The 18195-nt window shown below is 30.9% G+C and overlaps 1 long non-coding RNA gene across 1 annotated transcript; it reads right to left on the minus strand.

Moving 5' to 3' along the window:
- Nucleotides 1-1032: 1032 nt before the first annotated feature.
- Nucleotides 1033-13227, minus strand: LOC139489516 (uncharacterized). The gene is made up of 3 exons (XR_011656193.1): nt 13113-13227; nt 9681-9770; nt 1033-1359 (listed from the first exon to the last, which is right to left on the minus strand). It is a non-coding gene; the product is annotated as an uncharacterized lncRNA (long non-coding RNA).
- Nucleotides 13228-18195: the final 4968 nt, after the last annotated feature.

Genomic DNA, 18195 nt, shown 5'->3' on the forward strand with positions numbered 1-18195 from the left:
AGCCAAGGAACAATATTTTATTGAACTGTATAAGCCGACTTTAAATAGGAAGTGAAATTCGGTCCGTTAATTAAATTCCGTAAGATATATACAATTACCGCATGACGTTACTATAACGTAACGTCACAATTCGTTACTATTAACGATAACAATTCTGTTTGATGAACCGCATGAGATGCAGTGAAAGCGCTGACAGAAACAATGTTCGATTTATGATGTGATTTTTTTTGTGTTTTTTACTTTTAAACTATATTTTCTGTACCAAATATTTATCATATATATATATAAAATATAACTTTAAAAATCATTAAAATAAGAAACGTATACTCAACTTAAGGAATATATAAGATACTAGTAGACGAAACTTGCCATAAAATACCATTTCTACAGCTTTTTGATATCGTTCATACAGAACCTTACCATATCTGTACCCTTTTCCAATATCGTACATACAGAACTTATCATTTCCACACCCTTTCCCTGATATCATATATACATGACTTACCATTAGCGCACCCTTTCCCTGATATCATATATACATGACTAACCATTAGCGCACTCTTTCCCTGATATCATACATACATGACTAACCATTAACGCACTCTTTCCCTGATATCGTACATACATGACTAACCATTAGCGCACCCTTTCCCTGATATCGTAATACATGACTAACCATTAGCGCACCCTTTCCCTGATATCATACATACATGACTAACCATTAGCGCACTCTTTGCCTGATATCGTACATACATGACTAACCATTAGCGCACCCTTTCCCTGATATCGTACATACAGGACTAACCATTAGCGCACCCTTTCCCTGATATCATACATACATGACTAACCATTAACGCACTCTTTCCCTGATATCGTACATACATGACTAACCATTAGCGCACCCTTTCCCTGATATCGTACATACAGGACTAACCATTAGCGCACCCTTTCCCATATATCGTACATACAGGACTAACCATTAACGCACTCTTTCCATGATATCGTACATACACGACTTACCATTTGCGCATCCTTTCTCGATATCGTACAAACAGAAATTTCCAAGTGCTGTTTGTAGTCCAGAAGAATCATTACCATTTCTGACACAAAAATTCAGCTGGAAACTTCTCTTGGAATAAGGTCCCAAAATGTGCAAATCTTTCAAATGTGAACGATTAAATACATAAAGATCGGTTTTGATCATGTAAAATGTTCCACTGCTCTCCCAGTACATATCATTTGATGAGATTGGAAGTGTCAAATTGATATACCGCATCTCCCAGTCATCTTCAGGACAACCATACATGCTAGCTGGTAGCGCGTAGCTGCCTGTGGGCCAGATACTAGCAGGATTTGTATCTGTAAAGAAATTAGATAAATTATATTATTTAATTTTTATATCAAAAGTTATGTACTTATAAAAACGTCTATTATTTCTTGTCAGTTACATTCCAGGTGCCTTTTACTGCCAGCCTGTTTGCTTTTATCAATATATTATATTTTATATCTATCTACAGTTGGGCCCGAATTATAAGTAGAAAATTCTTTGATATGTTTAACAATTGCAGAGTCAAATTCTAATACGAGATGATTATGCATTCTGGTTTCAATAAGAGAAGAAACTTATCAAATGATTTTTAAACTCAGTAAATGTATAGTGTTTTGTTTGCATAAGAAGATAAATGATAAGTCACAAACAAAGAGCAGTTTAAAAAAGGGACAAAGTCAATTGGGGTTATGTGTCTTTAAAAAAATTTAAAGAAACTGACAGATCATGAAGTTAAACTCTCAAGCCTTTCCAGTGTGCCATGTTTTAAAGATATGCGAAAGTTAAAGTCGGATAACTTCAGATTCGTGATGATAAATATGTTCCAGGAAATACTTCATCTGGATTGCATTCGTCCTCTCCTGACGCCTGTGACCAGATTGACACGAGTAATGTATCATGTACATATGATAAATATTTCGGAAGAGATAGCGAGATTATTAAAATATGTGCATAATATTCCGTATCAACTTCACAAATAATACATGATGGTCTTGAAGTATAGATTGTAGGTACTGACGTTGTCTATTATCTTACTTTCGTGTTATTGTGTTCTTGTATATGTCTTTGTAAATTGTTTACCGTTAATGTCCATTATTGGTGATTTATGCATCCCGTCAGTGTGTTTTTGTGCTGTGGTATTGTTTTCTTTTTCGTATTCTTGTCTTTCATTTTTTATGGGCTTTGTGTACATGCCATTTTGTTTTTCTCTGTTGACATATTTGTTTGCTTTTATAGTATTAAGATTATAACACAATTTAGATTGCTGTACCCTTTTTTGACATTTTTACCTTTTATGTCTTGTTTGATTTGTACAGACATTGTTGTCAAAATAATGGAACTTGATGATTTGTTATACAAGTGAGAGGTTTAGCTAGCTATAAAACCAGATTTATCCATCATTTTTTACATAAGGAAATGCCTGTACCAGTTCAGGAACATGACAGTTGTTTTCCATTTATTTGATGTATTGAGCTGTTGGGTTTTCCGTTTGATAATGATCTTTCCGATTTGAATTTTCTTTTAGTTTCAGTACTTTTGTTGTTTAACTTTTTATGTGAGATATGTCAAGTGATTTACAGCACTGTCTTTGATAAGAAGTTTATGTCATATATCTAGACTTGTAGGATGTTTACCCCCATATTCCAATGTTTCCTCATTAACAAATGCCTACGGTTTTGTGTTAACTGGATTTATCATTAGTTTAAAGCCATGCCTTTTGGAATAGATGTTGCTCTAATAGTTTTCACAAAGGAAATGACCGCAATATAGAGTATTTGAGGAGCTGTAAAATTTTCATTATATTTCCTGGACGAGTCGCTTATAAAAAAAACAGTTACTGTAAACATCGCGCCGACCAGTTCTTTGAATATTGTTGTATTAGTATACATTTTGATTTTGTAATCAGGAAATTAAAATCATACTAAATATTATTGTTATAAACATATGCACATTCATGGTACTTCTATCTGTCGATTCCTATATGGTTTCTTTTAATAATGAATCTGTTTTATTGTAACAAATTGACTAGCACAACTCTATAAAGAATAGCATATTCACAGCAAGGAATTTTTGGAATATATAATGTTGCAATATGTTGTCAACATAAATAATAATTAATAACCATGGAATCTTAATTCGTTCTTGGAATATTATATCTATTTTTTGGTGTTTAAATCCAAAGCCGACATTTATTAATTAGTCAATAAATATACATCAACATATATTGCTACTATTTATTTTCATCTTGTAAAGTAATGTATTAGTTCCCTGAATTCTATGGATAAGTCTATATTGGAACCGGCAATGCTTAGTGCTTCTAGATTATATTGTATACGAAGTATGTATTTTTTCCAGTTAATACCAGTCATAGTTTTTTTCCATTTTTCCTTTGCAGCAAAAGTAATAATATATTTTCCATTCAATACTTTGTACATGTCCTTTGAATCTTTCTTTGATTATATCAAAATATATATATTGAAAGGTAGCCTTGCTTGAACTTTTTTCTCCTTTACACCAACATTGCTCGTGTTTAACCACTCTCTAAGAGAGTATTATATTCCTTAATAATGTAAAACGTTTTGTCTTAATGTTTATAATAGTTGGAAATTTTTAAATGACATAACTTTGCCCTGATTATCTAACAAGTCATGCACTGTCCACGTTCCAGCTTTAGCCCAGTTTTTATATTAAACACTTGAACCACCAATTTAAATGGTTTCTCCGTCTCACAAAAGATAAAATAGAACTTCATCAATAAACTCATGATAGATACCAGGAAGAGAATTTAATATTACGGCAAATTGCGTTTCAAACATTAAAAATAAATGTTCTACTAAATCGCTCATTCAAAATGTAATCTTTGTAAATAACCAACATTGAAAATAAATGCCAACCTTAGGCATTATACCAATGTCATATGTAAATATACTCATCAAAGATACCAGGACTAAATTTTGTATATACGCCAGACGCGCGTTTTGTCTACAAAAGACTCATCAGTGACTCTCGAATCAAAGATGTTATAAAAGGCCAAATAAAGTACGAAGTTGAGGAGCATTGAGGACCAAAAATTCCTAAAATTTTGCCAAATACAGCTAAGGTAATCTAATCCTGATGTAGAAAAACCTTAGTTTTTCAAAAATTCAAAGTTGTGTTAACAGTTAATTTATAATTATGAACACATCAATGATAACTCAAGTCAACACAGAAGTGATGACTACTGGGCTGGTGATACCCTCGGGGAAATGCATCTCTACCAGCAGTGGCATCGACCCAGTGGTTGCAAATAAACTCATCATAGATACCAGAAAGAGAATTTAATATTACGGCAAATTGCGTTTCAAACATTAAAAACAAATGTTTGACTAAATCGCTCATTCAAAATGTAATCTTTATAAATAACCAACAATGAAAATAAATGCCATCTTTAGGCATTGTAGCAATGTCATATGTAAATAAACTCATCATAGATACCAGGACTAAATTTTGTATATACGCGTGTTTGTTTTTTAGTTTGAATAAGTTTTCCAAGTATCAAAAACCTCTTGTCAAAATTTATCTGATGACCTTTTCATGGACCTAATGTAACTTAGTTCAATAAAATATATTTTCTTCACAAAAGAGACTAATATCCCCTCTTTGAATTTGAGTTAAACAGCCTTCTTATCAATGTAAGTTTCGGTCCTTGTACAAATGCTTTTAAACATTAGCATTTTAAATCACCAATATAATAATTTTTACATAAAAGATCTCGTTTGACAATATCTGGTTAATTATCCCAGATAAAAGCATATATTTTATTTGTAAAACTACGTTACATATTATCGTCTGGGGTGGACTAGGGATAAATAGAAACATATGATTTGATTAAGAAAGTTTTCAAAATGGTAATTTATCCAAAGGATTGATGTACTTTTTTGACCGTTTTTTCAAAGTCTTGTCTATATTATCTAACACTGGTCTATAATTTGAATAAATCATTCTATTTAGATCAACTGAAAAATTAATTCTAAGGAGCTTAAATGTACTTGAGCCTCATTTCAATTCCCATTTAACAAAATTTGATCTTGGCTACATTTTTTGCTACCTATTCAAATAACATTTGGTTTTTCCATTTTAATCCTGAGATTTCACCATCAAATTGGAGAACACAAATAGAAGCATCGAGTGATTCTGGCGAGCCATCTAATATCAATGATTTACCATCCGCATATTAAAAAGTACAAATTCTGTATCATCTATAATAATACCCTTTATCTCCCGACTATTTCTTACTGAAATGCCTAATACTTTGCACATAGCAAGAAAATACAAGTGGGGAAAGGATCCCCTGTCTACAGCCTCCTCCTTTAGTGACGAGGTCTGAAAGAATACAGTTTTATGTCACTGCAGCTGTTATATTATTATAGAAAGTTTAAACCCAGGACATAACTGAATCGCCAAAATTAAAATATCTTATTATATCATAAAGAAAGGACAAAGATATGGAATCAAATGCCTTCTTAAAATCAATCAATAAGAGAATTTATGGAATATATTTTATATCAGTAAAATGAAAAATGTCATATATTTATCGACCATTTTGCCCTATATATCTACCTGGAATAAAACCAGTTTAATTAGAACTTTTTTATTTTGACAAAACAGATTTTATTCTCTCTGCTTTACAGCTTGATGCCAATTTATATGTAGAATTTTGAAGAGTAATAGGTCTCTTATTTATAAGAAATTGTTTTGGTTTACCTTCTTTTGGTAATCATGTAATCACTCCCTGTCTTTGAATAACTGATATTTGACCCTTTTCATATCCAAAATTAATAGATATAAAAACAAATTTACCAATATCAATCATAAAGTATTTTTAAAATTATGCAGTGTAACCATTAGATCCTGAACTTTTGTTATTTTTCATTCTCTTTAATGCTGCAGTTAATTAAAAAGAAAAATCTCTCCAATAACTGCTTTTCGTCATCGCTCAACTTCGGTATATCCTCATAAAAAATGTCTCGTGTTAAATCAAAACTTTTTAACAATCTTGTTTTTATAAAGTTTCTCATAAAACACTTGTGTCTGACTTAAGATTTCTTTTTGTTCTTCTACTACAACCAATTTTTCTAAAGTTAGTTTCTGAATAGTCTTATTAATACAATAACTAGTCTCTAAATTGAACAAAATAGTAGGTTCCCCCCCCCTTCTTCAATTCACTGACTTCTTGACGACATATTGTTATTTTACTGTACAAATGAGTTTTATTCATTTCTTTAACATAGTCAGTATACGAAGAAGAGAATTATCAAACTTCCAAGCTCTGTCCGATATAAATTTATTAATCTTGAAAGAAAAGATCACTGGTGAATTATCAGACGTATAACTTTCATCAATTTTAACATCGCTAACAAAGTGAAAGATATTATCAGAAATCAGAAAAAAAAGTCTAAACGAGATTATTTAAAAGGATTTTTTTTCTCCACGGAAACACTTCCACATTGGGGTATAATTCTCTAAATGTACCGAATAGATTATAGTCTTAATTATCCGTAGTAATTTTTCTCTAGACTTTAGGTTTTCGATATTAATATAAATATTAGTGTCAAGATTGAATTAGGTTACAATCATTACAACGAATACAAGATCGGTTATCAGATTCCACAATATTGTCTGCCACCTTTTTTTGATAAAAGCAAGGGGTGTCTACATTTGATCAATAAATATTAACTAAGGTAGTTCTTTGTTCTTCAATTGTAATATCCAATCTGAGAAGGTTTCCACCCGCATCTTTTTTAACTTTGAGAATCGAAATTTTCGTTTACAAAAATGGCCACACCTCTCTGATTAGATGTAAATGAATTGAAATGGCTCGAAGACAATAGATATTAAAATTCTTTAACTTCAAATAATTCAAAACATCTCTCCGTTTTTCCTTTGTATAAAGACCTTGACAATTATAAGAAACTATTTTTACTATATCACCCCTCGTACCTGTGTTTAGCTTTATCAATATTTATTACTTGAATGATGAGTAAACATAAATAAATACATCATGGTATTTGTAAAAATCAAGGGACTCTTCCATTAAAACTGTATACATATATATGAAAGCATGAAATTCAAGAACGAGACATAGTCCAACTTTAACATCAAATATTAAATCAGAACCATAAGACATTCACTGTTATTGTGATGGATATTTACTTTCTGGTCTAGGGGAGATCACGCTAAAGATATTTTAATCAAATTCATTGCATTCAGATAGAAACTTAACTTGAGTTGATCCAACAGTGAATATGTGTTTAAAAGTCTGTATCTGATTGAAAAAAACAAGCATATATTTAAAGCATTTAGCAAATTGTAAGATGCCAAAATAATCATAAATAACTAGCAAAAGCTAAACTGATTATAGGTATATAAGCAGCAGAGAAAAAAAAGCACAAAAATATATCAATAATAAAGCAAAAATTCAACACAGCAGGTTGGATAATGAATATTTAAAGCAAAATAAGCATATACATTTGTATGTGTATGCCACTATATGGTCGATGCCTTTGCTGATGGACTATTAGTCCCCAAGGGAATCACCAGCCTAATAGTCAGTACCGAAAGTAGCCAGTACTTTATTATTGGTGTTCAGAAATAAATATCAGTTCAACTTATGTTAATGTGTATATCCATGACGGGCATTAACTTTTTATTTGAATAGAAATAAAACTAGAAGACTGAACATGTTATTTTAAATAAGCAAAAGAGGTTTTTTTTAGCTTTTGAACAGAGAGTTTACATAAGCTTCTAGTAAATTACCTGTTGATATAAAATCAATTACTCCTAAGCATTATAAAATAATTGATTTGGAAAGCGAGCCGAGTTACCAAAAACACTGGTTAGTTTTTGGAATAATAAAATTTACATTTAAAACAATCAAAAGTATATGGGTACACAGCGCTAAATGTAATGTAAACGCTTTCACTCTACACTATCAAGAATTTACCCATGTTTTTGGTACATTTCTACCCTCGTATATAACAGTACTGTTCTGCTGTTCTACTTTCTATTAATTCAGTACTGTTTATATTTAAACAAAAACGGTACATGTACTAATTCTATAAATTCACTACTGATTTTTTCGGTACTGTTTCAGTACTGATTTCTTCAGTACTGTTTCAGCACTGATTTTGACATACTGTTTCAGTACTGATTTCGTCAGTCCTGATTTCGTCAGCACTGGTTCAGTACTGATTTCGTCAGTAATGTTTTAGTACTGATTTTGTCAGTAATGTTTCATTACTATTTTATTCAGTACTGTTTCATTATAACACTAATTAAATCAGTACTGTATCTGTAGGGAATTTTTCATTACGGTCTTAAGTATATACTAACTTTTTTCAGTGCATGGATAAATAGATTACTGTGTTTATAAAACATATGTCCTTTCTTTTAGTACGTAAATGTGCATCTTTTTTGACATTTTAATAGACTATTTTCATATTACCGATTTTTGACTCCGGATTATATAATTTGTCGACTGGTTACCTTGGACATCATGGTACGAAGTCAGGTAAGAACAAGCTAAAGTAGTAAAACCAAGCTTTCAATCGGTAAAATTTTTGGGGAAAATTACCTGCTTAACATTTTTTCACTACAAAATCATCAAAAAACAATAAACTTTCCCCTCAAGTTACACCGATTATATAGGTAACACTTCAGTATTATTATAAGTGCGTAGATTCGGCGAGAAACGGAATTTTTAACAAAAAAACAATTGCAATAACTTATTTTGCATCTATCCGGATAGACACTCAATCCTTAGAAAAATAATCAAGAAATGGTAACTTGATGATATATGATGAATTTTTTTAGACAAAAGAAAACACGATTAAACGGCAATTAAGGTGAAAGAAAGAGAAAATGGATTGTGTAAAAGTAACATTTTTCTTGACATGTACACTTGAAATTTCCAAACAGCCTCGATCTCCTTGATCCCTTTTCCGATTTTTTTATTACGCCTCAAGAATTAACAATATTCAAGATTATCACGCGGACAAAATAGTCATATTTAGAGTTTTACGCCCATACATGAATAAAATAAACATGAGAAAAAAACCATATGATTGCCAAAGAGACAACTATCTTCCAGAGACTAAATGATGCAGATAAAAGCAACTATGGGGTTTTATACAGCATTTAAAAAAAGGAAAAACAGACGGTCTTATAGAAGGCAATTACATACAACCACTGAACAACATACTCATTTTTAGTTGATCATAATTGCAGGAGGAATTATGTTTTTTATCAGTGAACAGCCATAATCTCAAATTTCTTCAGATAGATGCATAAAGTACTAGTATTGACGACTTGATTGATTATCTATCAACAATCAAATTAAACAGAAGAGAATTTGATCTCTCGGTACAAAAGGTCGTCTATGATTACATGTATCTGTCACAATTCATATTAATTACATATCCTTTTCATAGTTGAATTTCCTCATATCTAAATAATTCACTGCTACATGTATCAAATGTACTAAATGAAGTTTAAACAATCTTTACATTTTATTAGCGAATGGCTGTTATATTTAGGAATGACACTCAAATTAAATAACTGTAGATACTTTTATTCATAATAACTAACTACTTACCATTACATGGTCCATTACTCTCGTTGCAGATACACCTACACGTGGTAATATTCATCTCTTGACCAGACATACATTCTATGCCTGGACATGCTAATAAATGAAAAGTAAAATAAAACTTGAAACTAGAGATTACCAAAAAAAACTGTTCACACTTTAAACTAAATATTATTGTGTTTAGATCTAAAAATCAAATGATCAACAAATTGTAAATAAAACAACGTAAACAAACATTCAGTTCGTCAAATTATAACAATTACTGAATCTCAGGATATGCGTTAACCGTGATTCCTTTTTTTTTCTAAAATCAACGCTTAGTAATTTTATCAGCAATCAAAGACGGGCTTCAAAGTTATTGTGAAATTGCCTATTCTAGAGGTGGCGTGAATCAGATGTGGATACTTAAAAATTCCAAAGATCTTTTAGAGTACATACAATCTAACTCTCTTTCATCTTGTTACAGTATTAAAACATTGACTGTTCTATTCTTTACACAAGTATTCCACATTCCAAACTAAAAGACAAATTGAAAGAGTTGGTATTGCTTTGCTTCATAAAAAAGAATGACCAACGTAGATACAAGTATCTTGTCTTAGGGAGGGATAAATCCTACTGTGTAAAGGATCACTCTGATTCAAACAAAAAATTCTCTGAAACTGATGTTATCAAGATGCTTGATTTCTTGACAACATATTTGTTACGTTCGGAGGATGTGTTTTTCAACAAACTGTCGGCATTCCAATGGGAACAAACTGTGCCCCTCTACTTGCCGACTTGTTTCTTTATTATTATGAGGCTGTCTTCATGTAGGAACTTCTTAGGAAGCAAGACAAGAAGTTAATAATATCCTTTAACTCTACTTTCCGCTATATAGATGATGTTCTTTCACTAAATATTTCAAAATTTGATGACTATGTGGAACGCATCTATCCCATCGAACTATAGATAAAGGATACTACAGATACAGTTAAGTAAGCCTCATATCTTGACTTTCATCTAGAAATTGACAATGAGGGTCGAAAATAAAACTTTACGGCAAAAGAGATGATTTCAGATTTCCATTTCTAAGTAGCAACATTCCAGCAACACCTGCATACGGAGTATATATCTCCAAATTGATACGATATTCCCGTGCTTGCATTTCCTATCATGATTTTCTTGATAGAGGGTTGCTGCTCACAAGGAAGCTATTAAACCAAGAGTTCCAAATGCATGAAATGGTGAAGTTGAAATCATCCCTTCGTAAATTTTACGGACGCCATCACGAGTTGGTTGACTGTTATGGAATAACCGTTTCACAAATGATATCGAAAATGTTCCTTACGTCGTAACTACAATCCCCATACCTTTCATGAATGTGACCTACCGAATTAGACTATTTACCGGATTGGTTATCACATAAGCAACACGACGAGTGCCACATGTGGAGTAGGATCTGCTCACCCTTCCGGAGCACCTGAGATCACCCCTAGTGTTTGGTGGGTTCGTGTTGTTTATTCTTTAGTTTTCTATGTTGTGTCATGTGTACTATTCTTTGTTTGTCTTTTTCATTTTTAGCCATGGCGTTGTCAGTTTATTTTAGATTTGACTGTCCCTTTGGTATCTTTCGTCCCTCTTTAAGTAAATAAGTAAATCGGTCGACAATTTTTCAACTTTTCTCTTTGTTAGTTGAATTCGCTGATTTATTGATCCTGTGCTCAAAAATCTTCAAAAACTAAACTTGTTTTTTTTTTAAATTTGAATGCCATCACTGGAATTAAATTGCTTCGGTAAATTCTGTAATTTTTTTACTTATATCCAACAAACCGAAAAATACGTTAAAATTAAAATATCTAGTTTTGTTCTAATATCGATATAATCATAGTGTGTCTTCTAAAGATTTTAAATGTATCTGAGTGTATGAAGTTGTTTATTTTTCACGCCACAAGTTTAATATGAAATCTCATTTATCTCGCCATCCAACATTGTTTTGGGAAAAAATTAATACAAAATATTTATGCATTTTGTACAATATGAAATTAACACTTTAAGATTTGGTGCATTAATTGCGCCTTTTTTATTTATCTTCATTAGGAAAACCTATCAAAAAATTAGAGAGTCAAAGATGTATAACAATTGAAGAACTTGAGAAGCAGTATGACAAAAAAAGAGCCTAAAAGGAATTACCAAAATTGCAACAAGTTGACACAAAGGGCTTGCGCCTTTGTAATATATATAACACTGTTCGTTTACTGTAATTTGGTAACATTCAAATGTGTTTGTTTTTCAAATTTTATTTCAAATTATATCATCAATTTTAAAATTATGTTTACAAATGAATTTTTGCAATGCATTTTTTTCCAAAAGTAATTATGCCTTAATCTTTTGTAGCATACCTGTATTCATATTCAAAAGTTAGGTCAAGTTCAAAAGATAAGTCTTAATTCGTAACTTGCACATATGTGCTTTTATTCATAATACTCCAATATGATTTTGTTTTATTATTTTAAATGACTAAAATCCACGACATATACATTTTTAAAGGTTGTTTTAAGTACATCATTCGGGATAATGTTCACTTTACTGATAAAAACGGTTTGATTAATAAAACTGTAATTTTGAAAAGACGACCCAGCCATAGTTCAAACAAAAGACGAAATGGATTAGCATAAGTGTGTAAAATTACAATATTCGTCTTTCGTGCTCTCTTCTTTCTTTTCTTTTACAAATCAAAATTGTTTCGTTATATACTCAACTGTATAATAATTAAGAAAAAAAGGTGGGTTGAACCTGGTTTTGTGGCTAGCCAAACCTCCATCTTATATGACAATGTTAAAAAATTACCGCTCAAATGACAACATTACGTGACAAGAATACAGTACAAATAAATGCAAGAACATTCAGATGAATACATAAATGAATAATATAATAGTACCGTTAAACATGTAAACCACAGAATAGCAACGAAATCCTCAAATGAATTTATGACAGAACACAAAAACAGCAGTAGAATAATGAACTGTGCGATATAACTTCATTCGATTTTTCGGAATACCGTTTAGTCCGAAAAAGATAAGCCACAATGATGTAATAATTGTATTTTTATTATATTATGTGACCTTCAAAACAATGTTAGTTAGTCTTTTGTTTAATTTTTGACTTTGATAATCAAAAGAGGCATTTTTATTTATATTATATTCTCTCTTTACTTTGAGTTCACTATGAACTACTCAATCAGGAGTGACATTATACGTATTAAAACAACTGTTTTACAACATCATATTTTAAATCGTAGGACAGAAATACGCGCTACATAGAATAATAAAGCAAATTAACGATAACAATAAAAAAAAATTGTCTAAACAAAAAACCACATACTGAGTCATTTACAAAATATCTGTTCGACAATATTAACAGTTGAAGATACACGAAAATAATCTTGATTAAAACTAATACCTGGTTCAGAAGCAGATGGCACAATGAAAGGATAAATATACCCGGCCAAAAAGTTCCATCCAAAAAACACAAAAAAAATCATAGTTTCACAATATTATCTTATACACATGTTTCGAAGTAAGTTAATCGTTTGTTGTAAATGAATTGTTTTATATTGATTTTATAGAAGGAATTTACATATTCATTATCAGTTTTTTTCTGAAATAATGGGTCTCCAGAGACGAGGTGTAATGTTAACAAATAGATACATAATCTATAAAATTAACATTGAAAAAACTCCTTATTTTTTAAAATGGAAAAAAAATCGAGGTTATAAGATGATCTTTGGGTACGTGTTATGGCGGAGATCATGACATTGTCACAATTGTAAAAAAAAAACCAAAACAGGACGTTAGCGAAATATGGATAGTTTCTTGGATCGAAGCATTCGGAACTCCTATAACAATATATGAAGGTGTCGAAAAATGATAAAGTATGTAAGATTTACTCCACCAAACAACGAATAAATTAAAACAATGTCATCTATAAATGCACAGAATGCTTATAAAAATCGGGGTAAAATAACGTTCTTTTCAAATTGCGATTTCTCGCAAAACTTGAGTTTTATTTTAAAGACCGTAATTATATTTGGCAGTTGAAATCAGTACTACACATGCACGTAACGTCATGATGAAGTCACGTTTTAAAAACTGAAGAGTGCCTTGTTATTGCATAGACCAATAACAATAAAAGCATTTTGACAGCAAGAACGAATCCGGTACTTCAATAGTATTTTGATATCTTAAAATGAAAATGCTTACAACAATCAAACATCAACTTTATAGCATAATTCTGTAGATGGATTTCATAAATCATCTCAATTTTTAGTAGAACAATCAAATTGCTCGTCACTTCTTACTTACATAAAAAATTATGTTTTATAGCTTTATAATAAATAGACTGTTTCTCTGATAGTATAATTACTACTATTGTCAGATACAATTTCAGGGTAAAAACATTCAATATTTCACAATAATCCGAAGTACCGAGATCTTTTGTACCTGTTTTAACTCCATCGCGATTTCAAGTGATGTTTTATAGCTTTATGATAAATTGATTGTTTCTCTGATGGTATAACTACTACGATTGCCAGATGCAAATTCAGGATAAAATATTCAATATTTCACAACAATACAAAGTTTCAAGATATCTTGTACCTATTTAAACTCCATCGCAAGTTCAAATGCTTTACGAAAGCCAAAAAACTTGTCAGAAGTTGTCTTTTATATTTTGTAAATTATTTGTTTCTCATTTGAAGACTTTATATTTGATTGCAGATCTTTAATTGTCTTTGCTGAAAAACTTAACAGAAAATAAATACAGTGTCTATTGAGAAAATACACAAAATGGTCCTTTAGATATATGTTGGATTTTGTTAGTCTTTGGTAGACTTCGCGTATTACGATAACGTACATTACATTCACGACAATACTCATATTGTACGGAATTTTCTTAATTTCAAGGATTTCGTACCTAGACTCCCAAAGATTTTTTCGTATATCTGATATAATTCAGATAACATGAATTATGTATTTTTGAACATACATATGTATAATTCATACCATCGAACGAATACTGGTAATTTTTCTCGAAGACGAGGGATATAAATATCAGAAATAATTTAACAGATTTTAAAATCCATATTTTAAGACTGTGTTCAAATTCATGTCTGTAGATACCAGGATTAAAATTGTGTAGACCAGACGCGAGTTTTGTCTAAATAAGATGCTCGAATTAAAAAGTTACACGAACAAAGGTAGCCTGTATCACATTTCATTTAACATGTTGAAGTCATTTGCTTCTGTTATCACCTACGGCTGGCAGATAAATCATTATTGCCCCATTCGTGCCGTTCAATTTTCTCAAAATGTAATACAGTCAAATGGCTCAGCATTTTGTAGGAAATATACAGCAATGTATCTTTTCCGTAAAATTTAAACCATATTACTTTATTCCACTTATCGTTGTTTGGGAAATTTAGAATTAGTTGGCGTTTGTTTTTGTTGCATTTCAGTGATTCTGTTGTTCCGTTGTCTTCCGCTTTCAGTTGATGTGTTTCATTCGGTTTTGGTTTGAACCCGGATTTGTTTTCGTTTAATCGATTTATGACAATGGAACAGCGGTATCACTACTGTTGTCTTTTTTACAGATAACTACATATACAGTTCGTAAAATGGTTTTGAAATACATACGTAGAAATACCCACACTAGGCTAATAATTCTATCAATATATTATTGATCAATCTTTATCATGAAATATACTATTTTATGGAAATAAAGTTATGCATGAACATACCAAAGACAAAGACAAAGATCTTTTTCAGTTATTCAGTACTAGTTCAATACCCTGGCCACCCCAGGTGATTCGATACCAGTAAGTACTGGTTCGTGTAATTAAGAACGCCTTGCGTTTGATTCAGAAGAGTCAAGAATGTTATCGTACAAATCAGTTCATCGATAAAATAGATGTTTAGAAATTTTGAGTGGCGTTAAGTGCCAATTAATTCTTTGAATTTTGACATGAAATTGTTTGTGCAGATTTATAAGTCTTGTCTCTCTTTATTTAAGCTTGATCTATATTTTTCAATACGCTTATCGACTTCTTATTATCTTCATTTCCTTTCGTGAAAAATACTTGTTTTGTTCAACTGTGCAAAGTTACGGTTAAATGATTATAAATTACACTGAAAATAAAATCTGTTTTCGGAATTTTGTACAATTTTTACCTAGATTAAACAACAGAAGCGGCCTCTGAACAAAATGCAAACCTTAAATCTGACAACACTCGCTTTCAGTTAAATTCGAGTTTCTACAATTTGATGACTATATATTTTGCTGAATAAATTGCAAATATCAACTAGATTTTTTTTCTAATTGTAAGAATTAATTTTCTCTGTAACTATGACACGTAGATTTATGAGATTTATGCAATTTATATTTGTTTTATGTTTGTTCAAATACATGATCATTAAGGTTATAAATCTGTTAAACGTGACACTTTGAATCATCCCATTATGGATATTGCAAATATGTCATAAAAACTGGATTTAGATATTGATGCTTAATTAATCTTTGATAAAATCTTTCTTTGACATATAAAAAATTAAATATATAATATCATAATTGTTCTAGACAATTTTGTCCCAATTTGTATGAATAAAAATATAATATAAAGAGGAAGGACGACATATTGCTGAATGCCATTTTGACACAATCAACCTGAACATATGATTTTTTTTAGATTATAGATATTTGACTTTCTATAACATGCATACTGCAGCCAGTATTACAATACACGTTCAAATAAAGAAACACTTTTTTTTTTAGAAGTTTACAAATTTACAAATATTCTTTAAACTAATATCACTTTCGTATTATTTTACATGTAGTGTGGGGTTTTTTTGTTGGGGGGGGGGGGGGGCTTTACTATTTTACGTACCGAATCAGCATGGACATTCATTGAATACTCGTCTGATGGTTTTAAAAGATTGATATTCAGATTTATTTAAGAATACATACAACGGAAACAATAAACAATAACGCACTCCTCCGGAAATAGGCAAGATACAAATCATTTACCAAAAAAGGTAAAATTACAAAAGTACCGAACTAAAAGAAATTTAAACGTAATGTCCTTTATCAAATGGCAAAATCAAATCCTAAAACACATCAAACGAATGGAAAATAACTGTCATATTCCTGACTTGGTACACAGTTCCTATTCTTAAAAAGTTCATTTGAAGATACGAAGACACTGTTGATAAATATTTTGTATCAACTTCACAAATAATACATAATGGTTTTGAAGTACAGATTATACTGTTGACTGTCCCTTTGGTATCTTTCGTCCCTCTTTTATAGGGACTGACGTTGTTTGTCATCATAATTACGTTTCACAGTGTTCTTTTATTTGTCTTTGTAAATTATTAACCATTACGTTTTGTATCATAATACAAATAAGATGTGCTGGAAAACTACAAGGCTTATAAGTTTATAAGCCAGACGCGCTTTTTATCTACAAAAGACTCATCAGTGACGCTCGAATAAGTTAAAAGAACAAAAAGAGTACAAAGTTAAAGACCACTTAGGACCAAAAACACTGAAATGATTTGCAAAATACAGCTGATTGCCAAAGAAACAACTATCCACCAGAGATCGAATGAATCTTACGACCCTCGATAAATAGAACTCATAGCGTATAGTCATGGTAAAACATGAGATAGACAAAATCTCTTTGTTCTTACTGTGCTATAATCTGGATAAAGTACAGCTTATGGGAGTTAAAGATTGAAAAACGAAATTTTGTTTTAGTTTGTTTACTCTGCACGCTAAAGATAAATGTAAGTACGTCTTTTTTCGATTAATCTTTTTCTGAGCATATTCTTGAAGGGAAGAAAAGCAATAATCTTTACTCTATAGACCTTTCTTTTATTATTTTTTCATTCATCGACTTAAAAGTACACCAAACGGAACGAAAACTGTAAGAGATGTGGGTTATACGCCAATCCGACAACAATCTCAAACTAAAACCCCACCTAAGCACATCTAGAGAGCAACACATAGTGTTGAACAATAAACAGGTGTCTAAACAACATGTCAAGTTCGAAATCGTTTATAAAGTTAAAAAGCTCACTCAAAGCTTATGTTGTATAGCTAATTATCTTGTCGACTCAAAAGAAAACTTATATGATTTAAATCGTCACGAATTTATTTGAAAATTTTGAATAAGTTTAACAGAAATAATCAAAGATAGGCCATTAAAACACATTCTCCAAATACTGGAACAATGTAGGAAAAAGCCTGAATTAAAACAAAATAATTTAAAAATAAAACCTTTTACTACTTATATACGTATTTCCCATTCGTTACCAGACAAGAAAACTTTTCCAGAATCCGAGGATTGAATATCGTCCGCATATTTCCAAAATGTTAATGTACATATACCGACTTGTTTGGCCAATAACTATAACATAGTTAGCTAGAATAGCCTCGATACGCCAAAATGTTGATAAATTGAACGAAAACTAACGGATTGATTAATGTA

Source organism: Mytilus edulis, chromosome 9, assembly GCF_963676685.1.
Source record: "Mytilus edulis chromosome 9, xbMytEdul2.2, whole genome shotgun sequence".
Taxonomy (NCBI): Eukaryota; Metazoa; Mollusca; class Bivalvia; order Mytilida; family Mytilidae; genus Mytilus; species Mytilus edulis.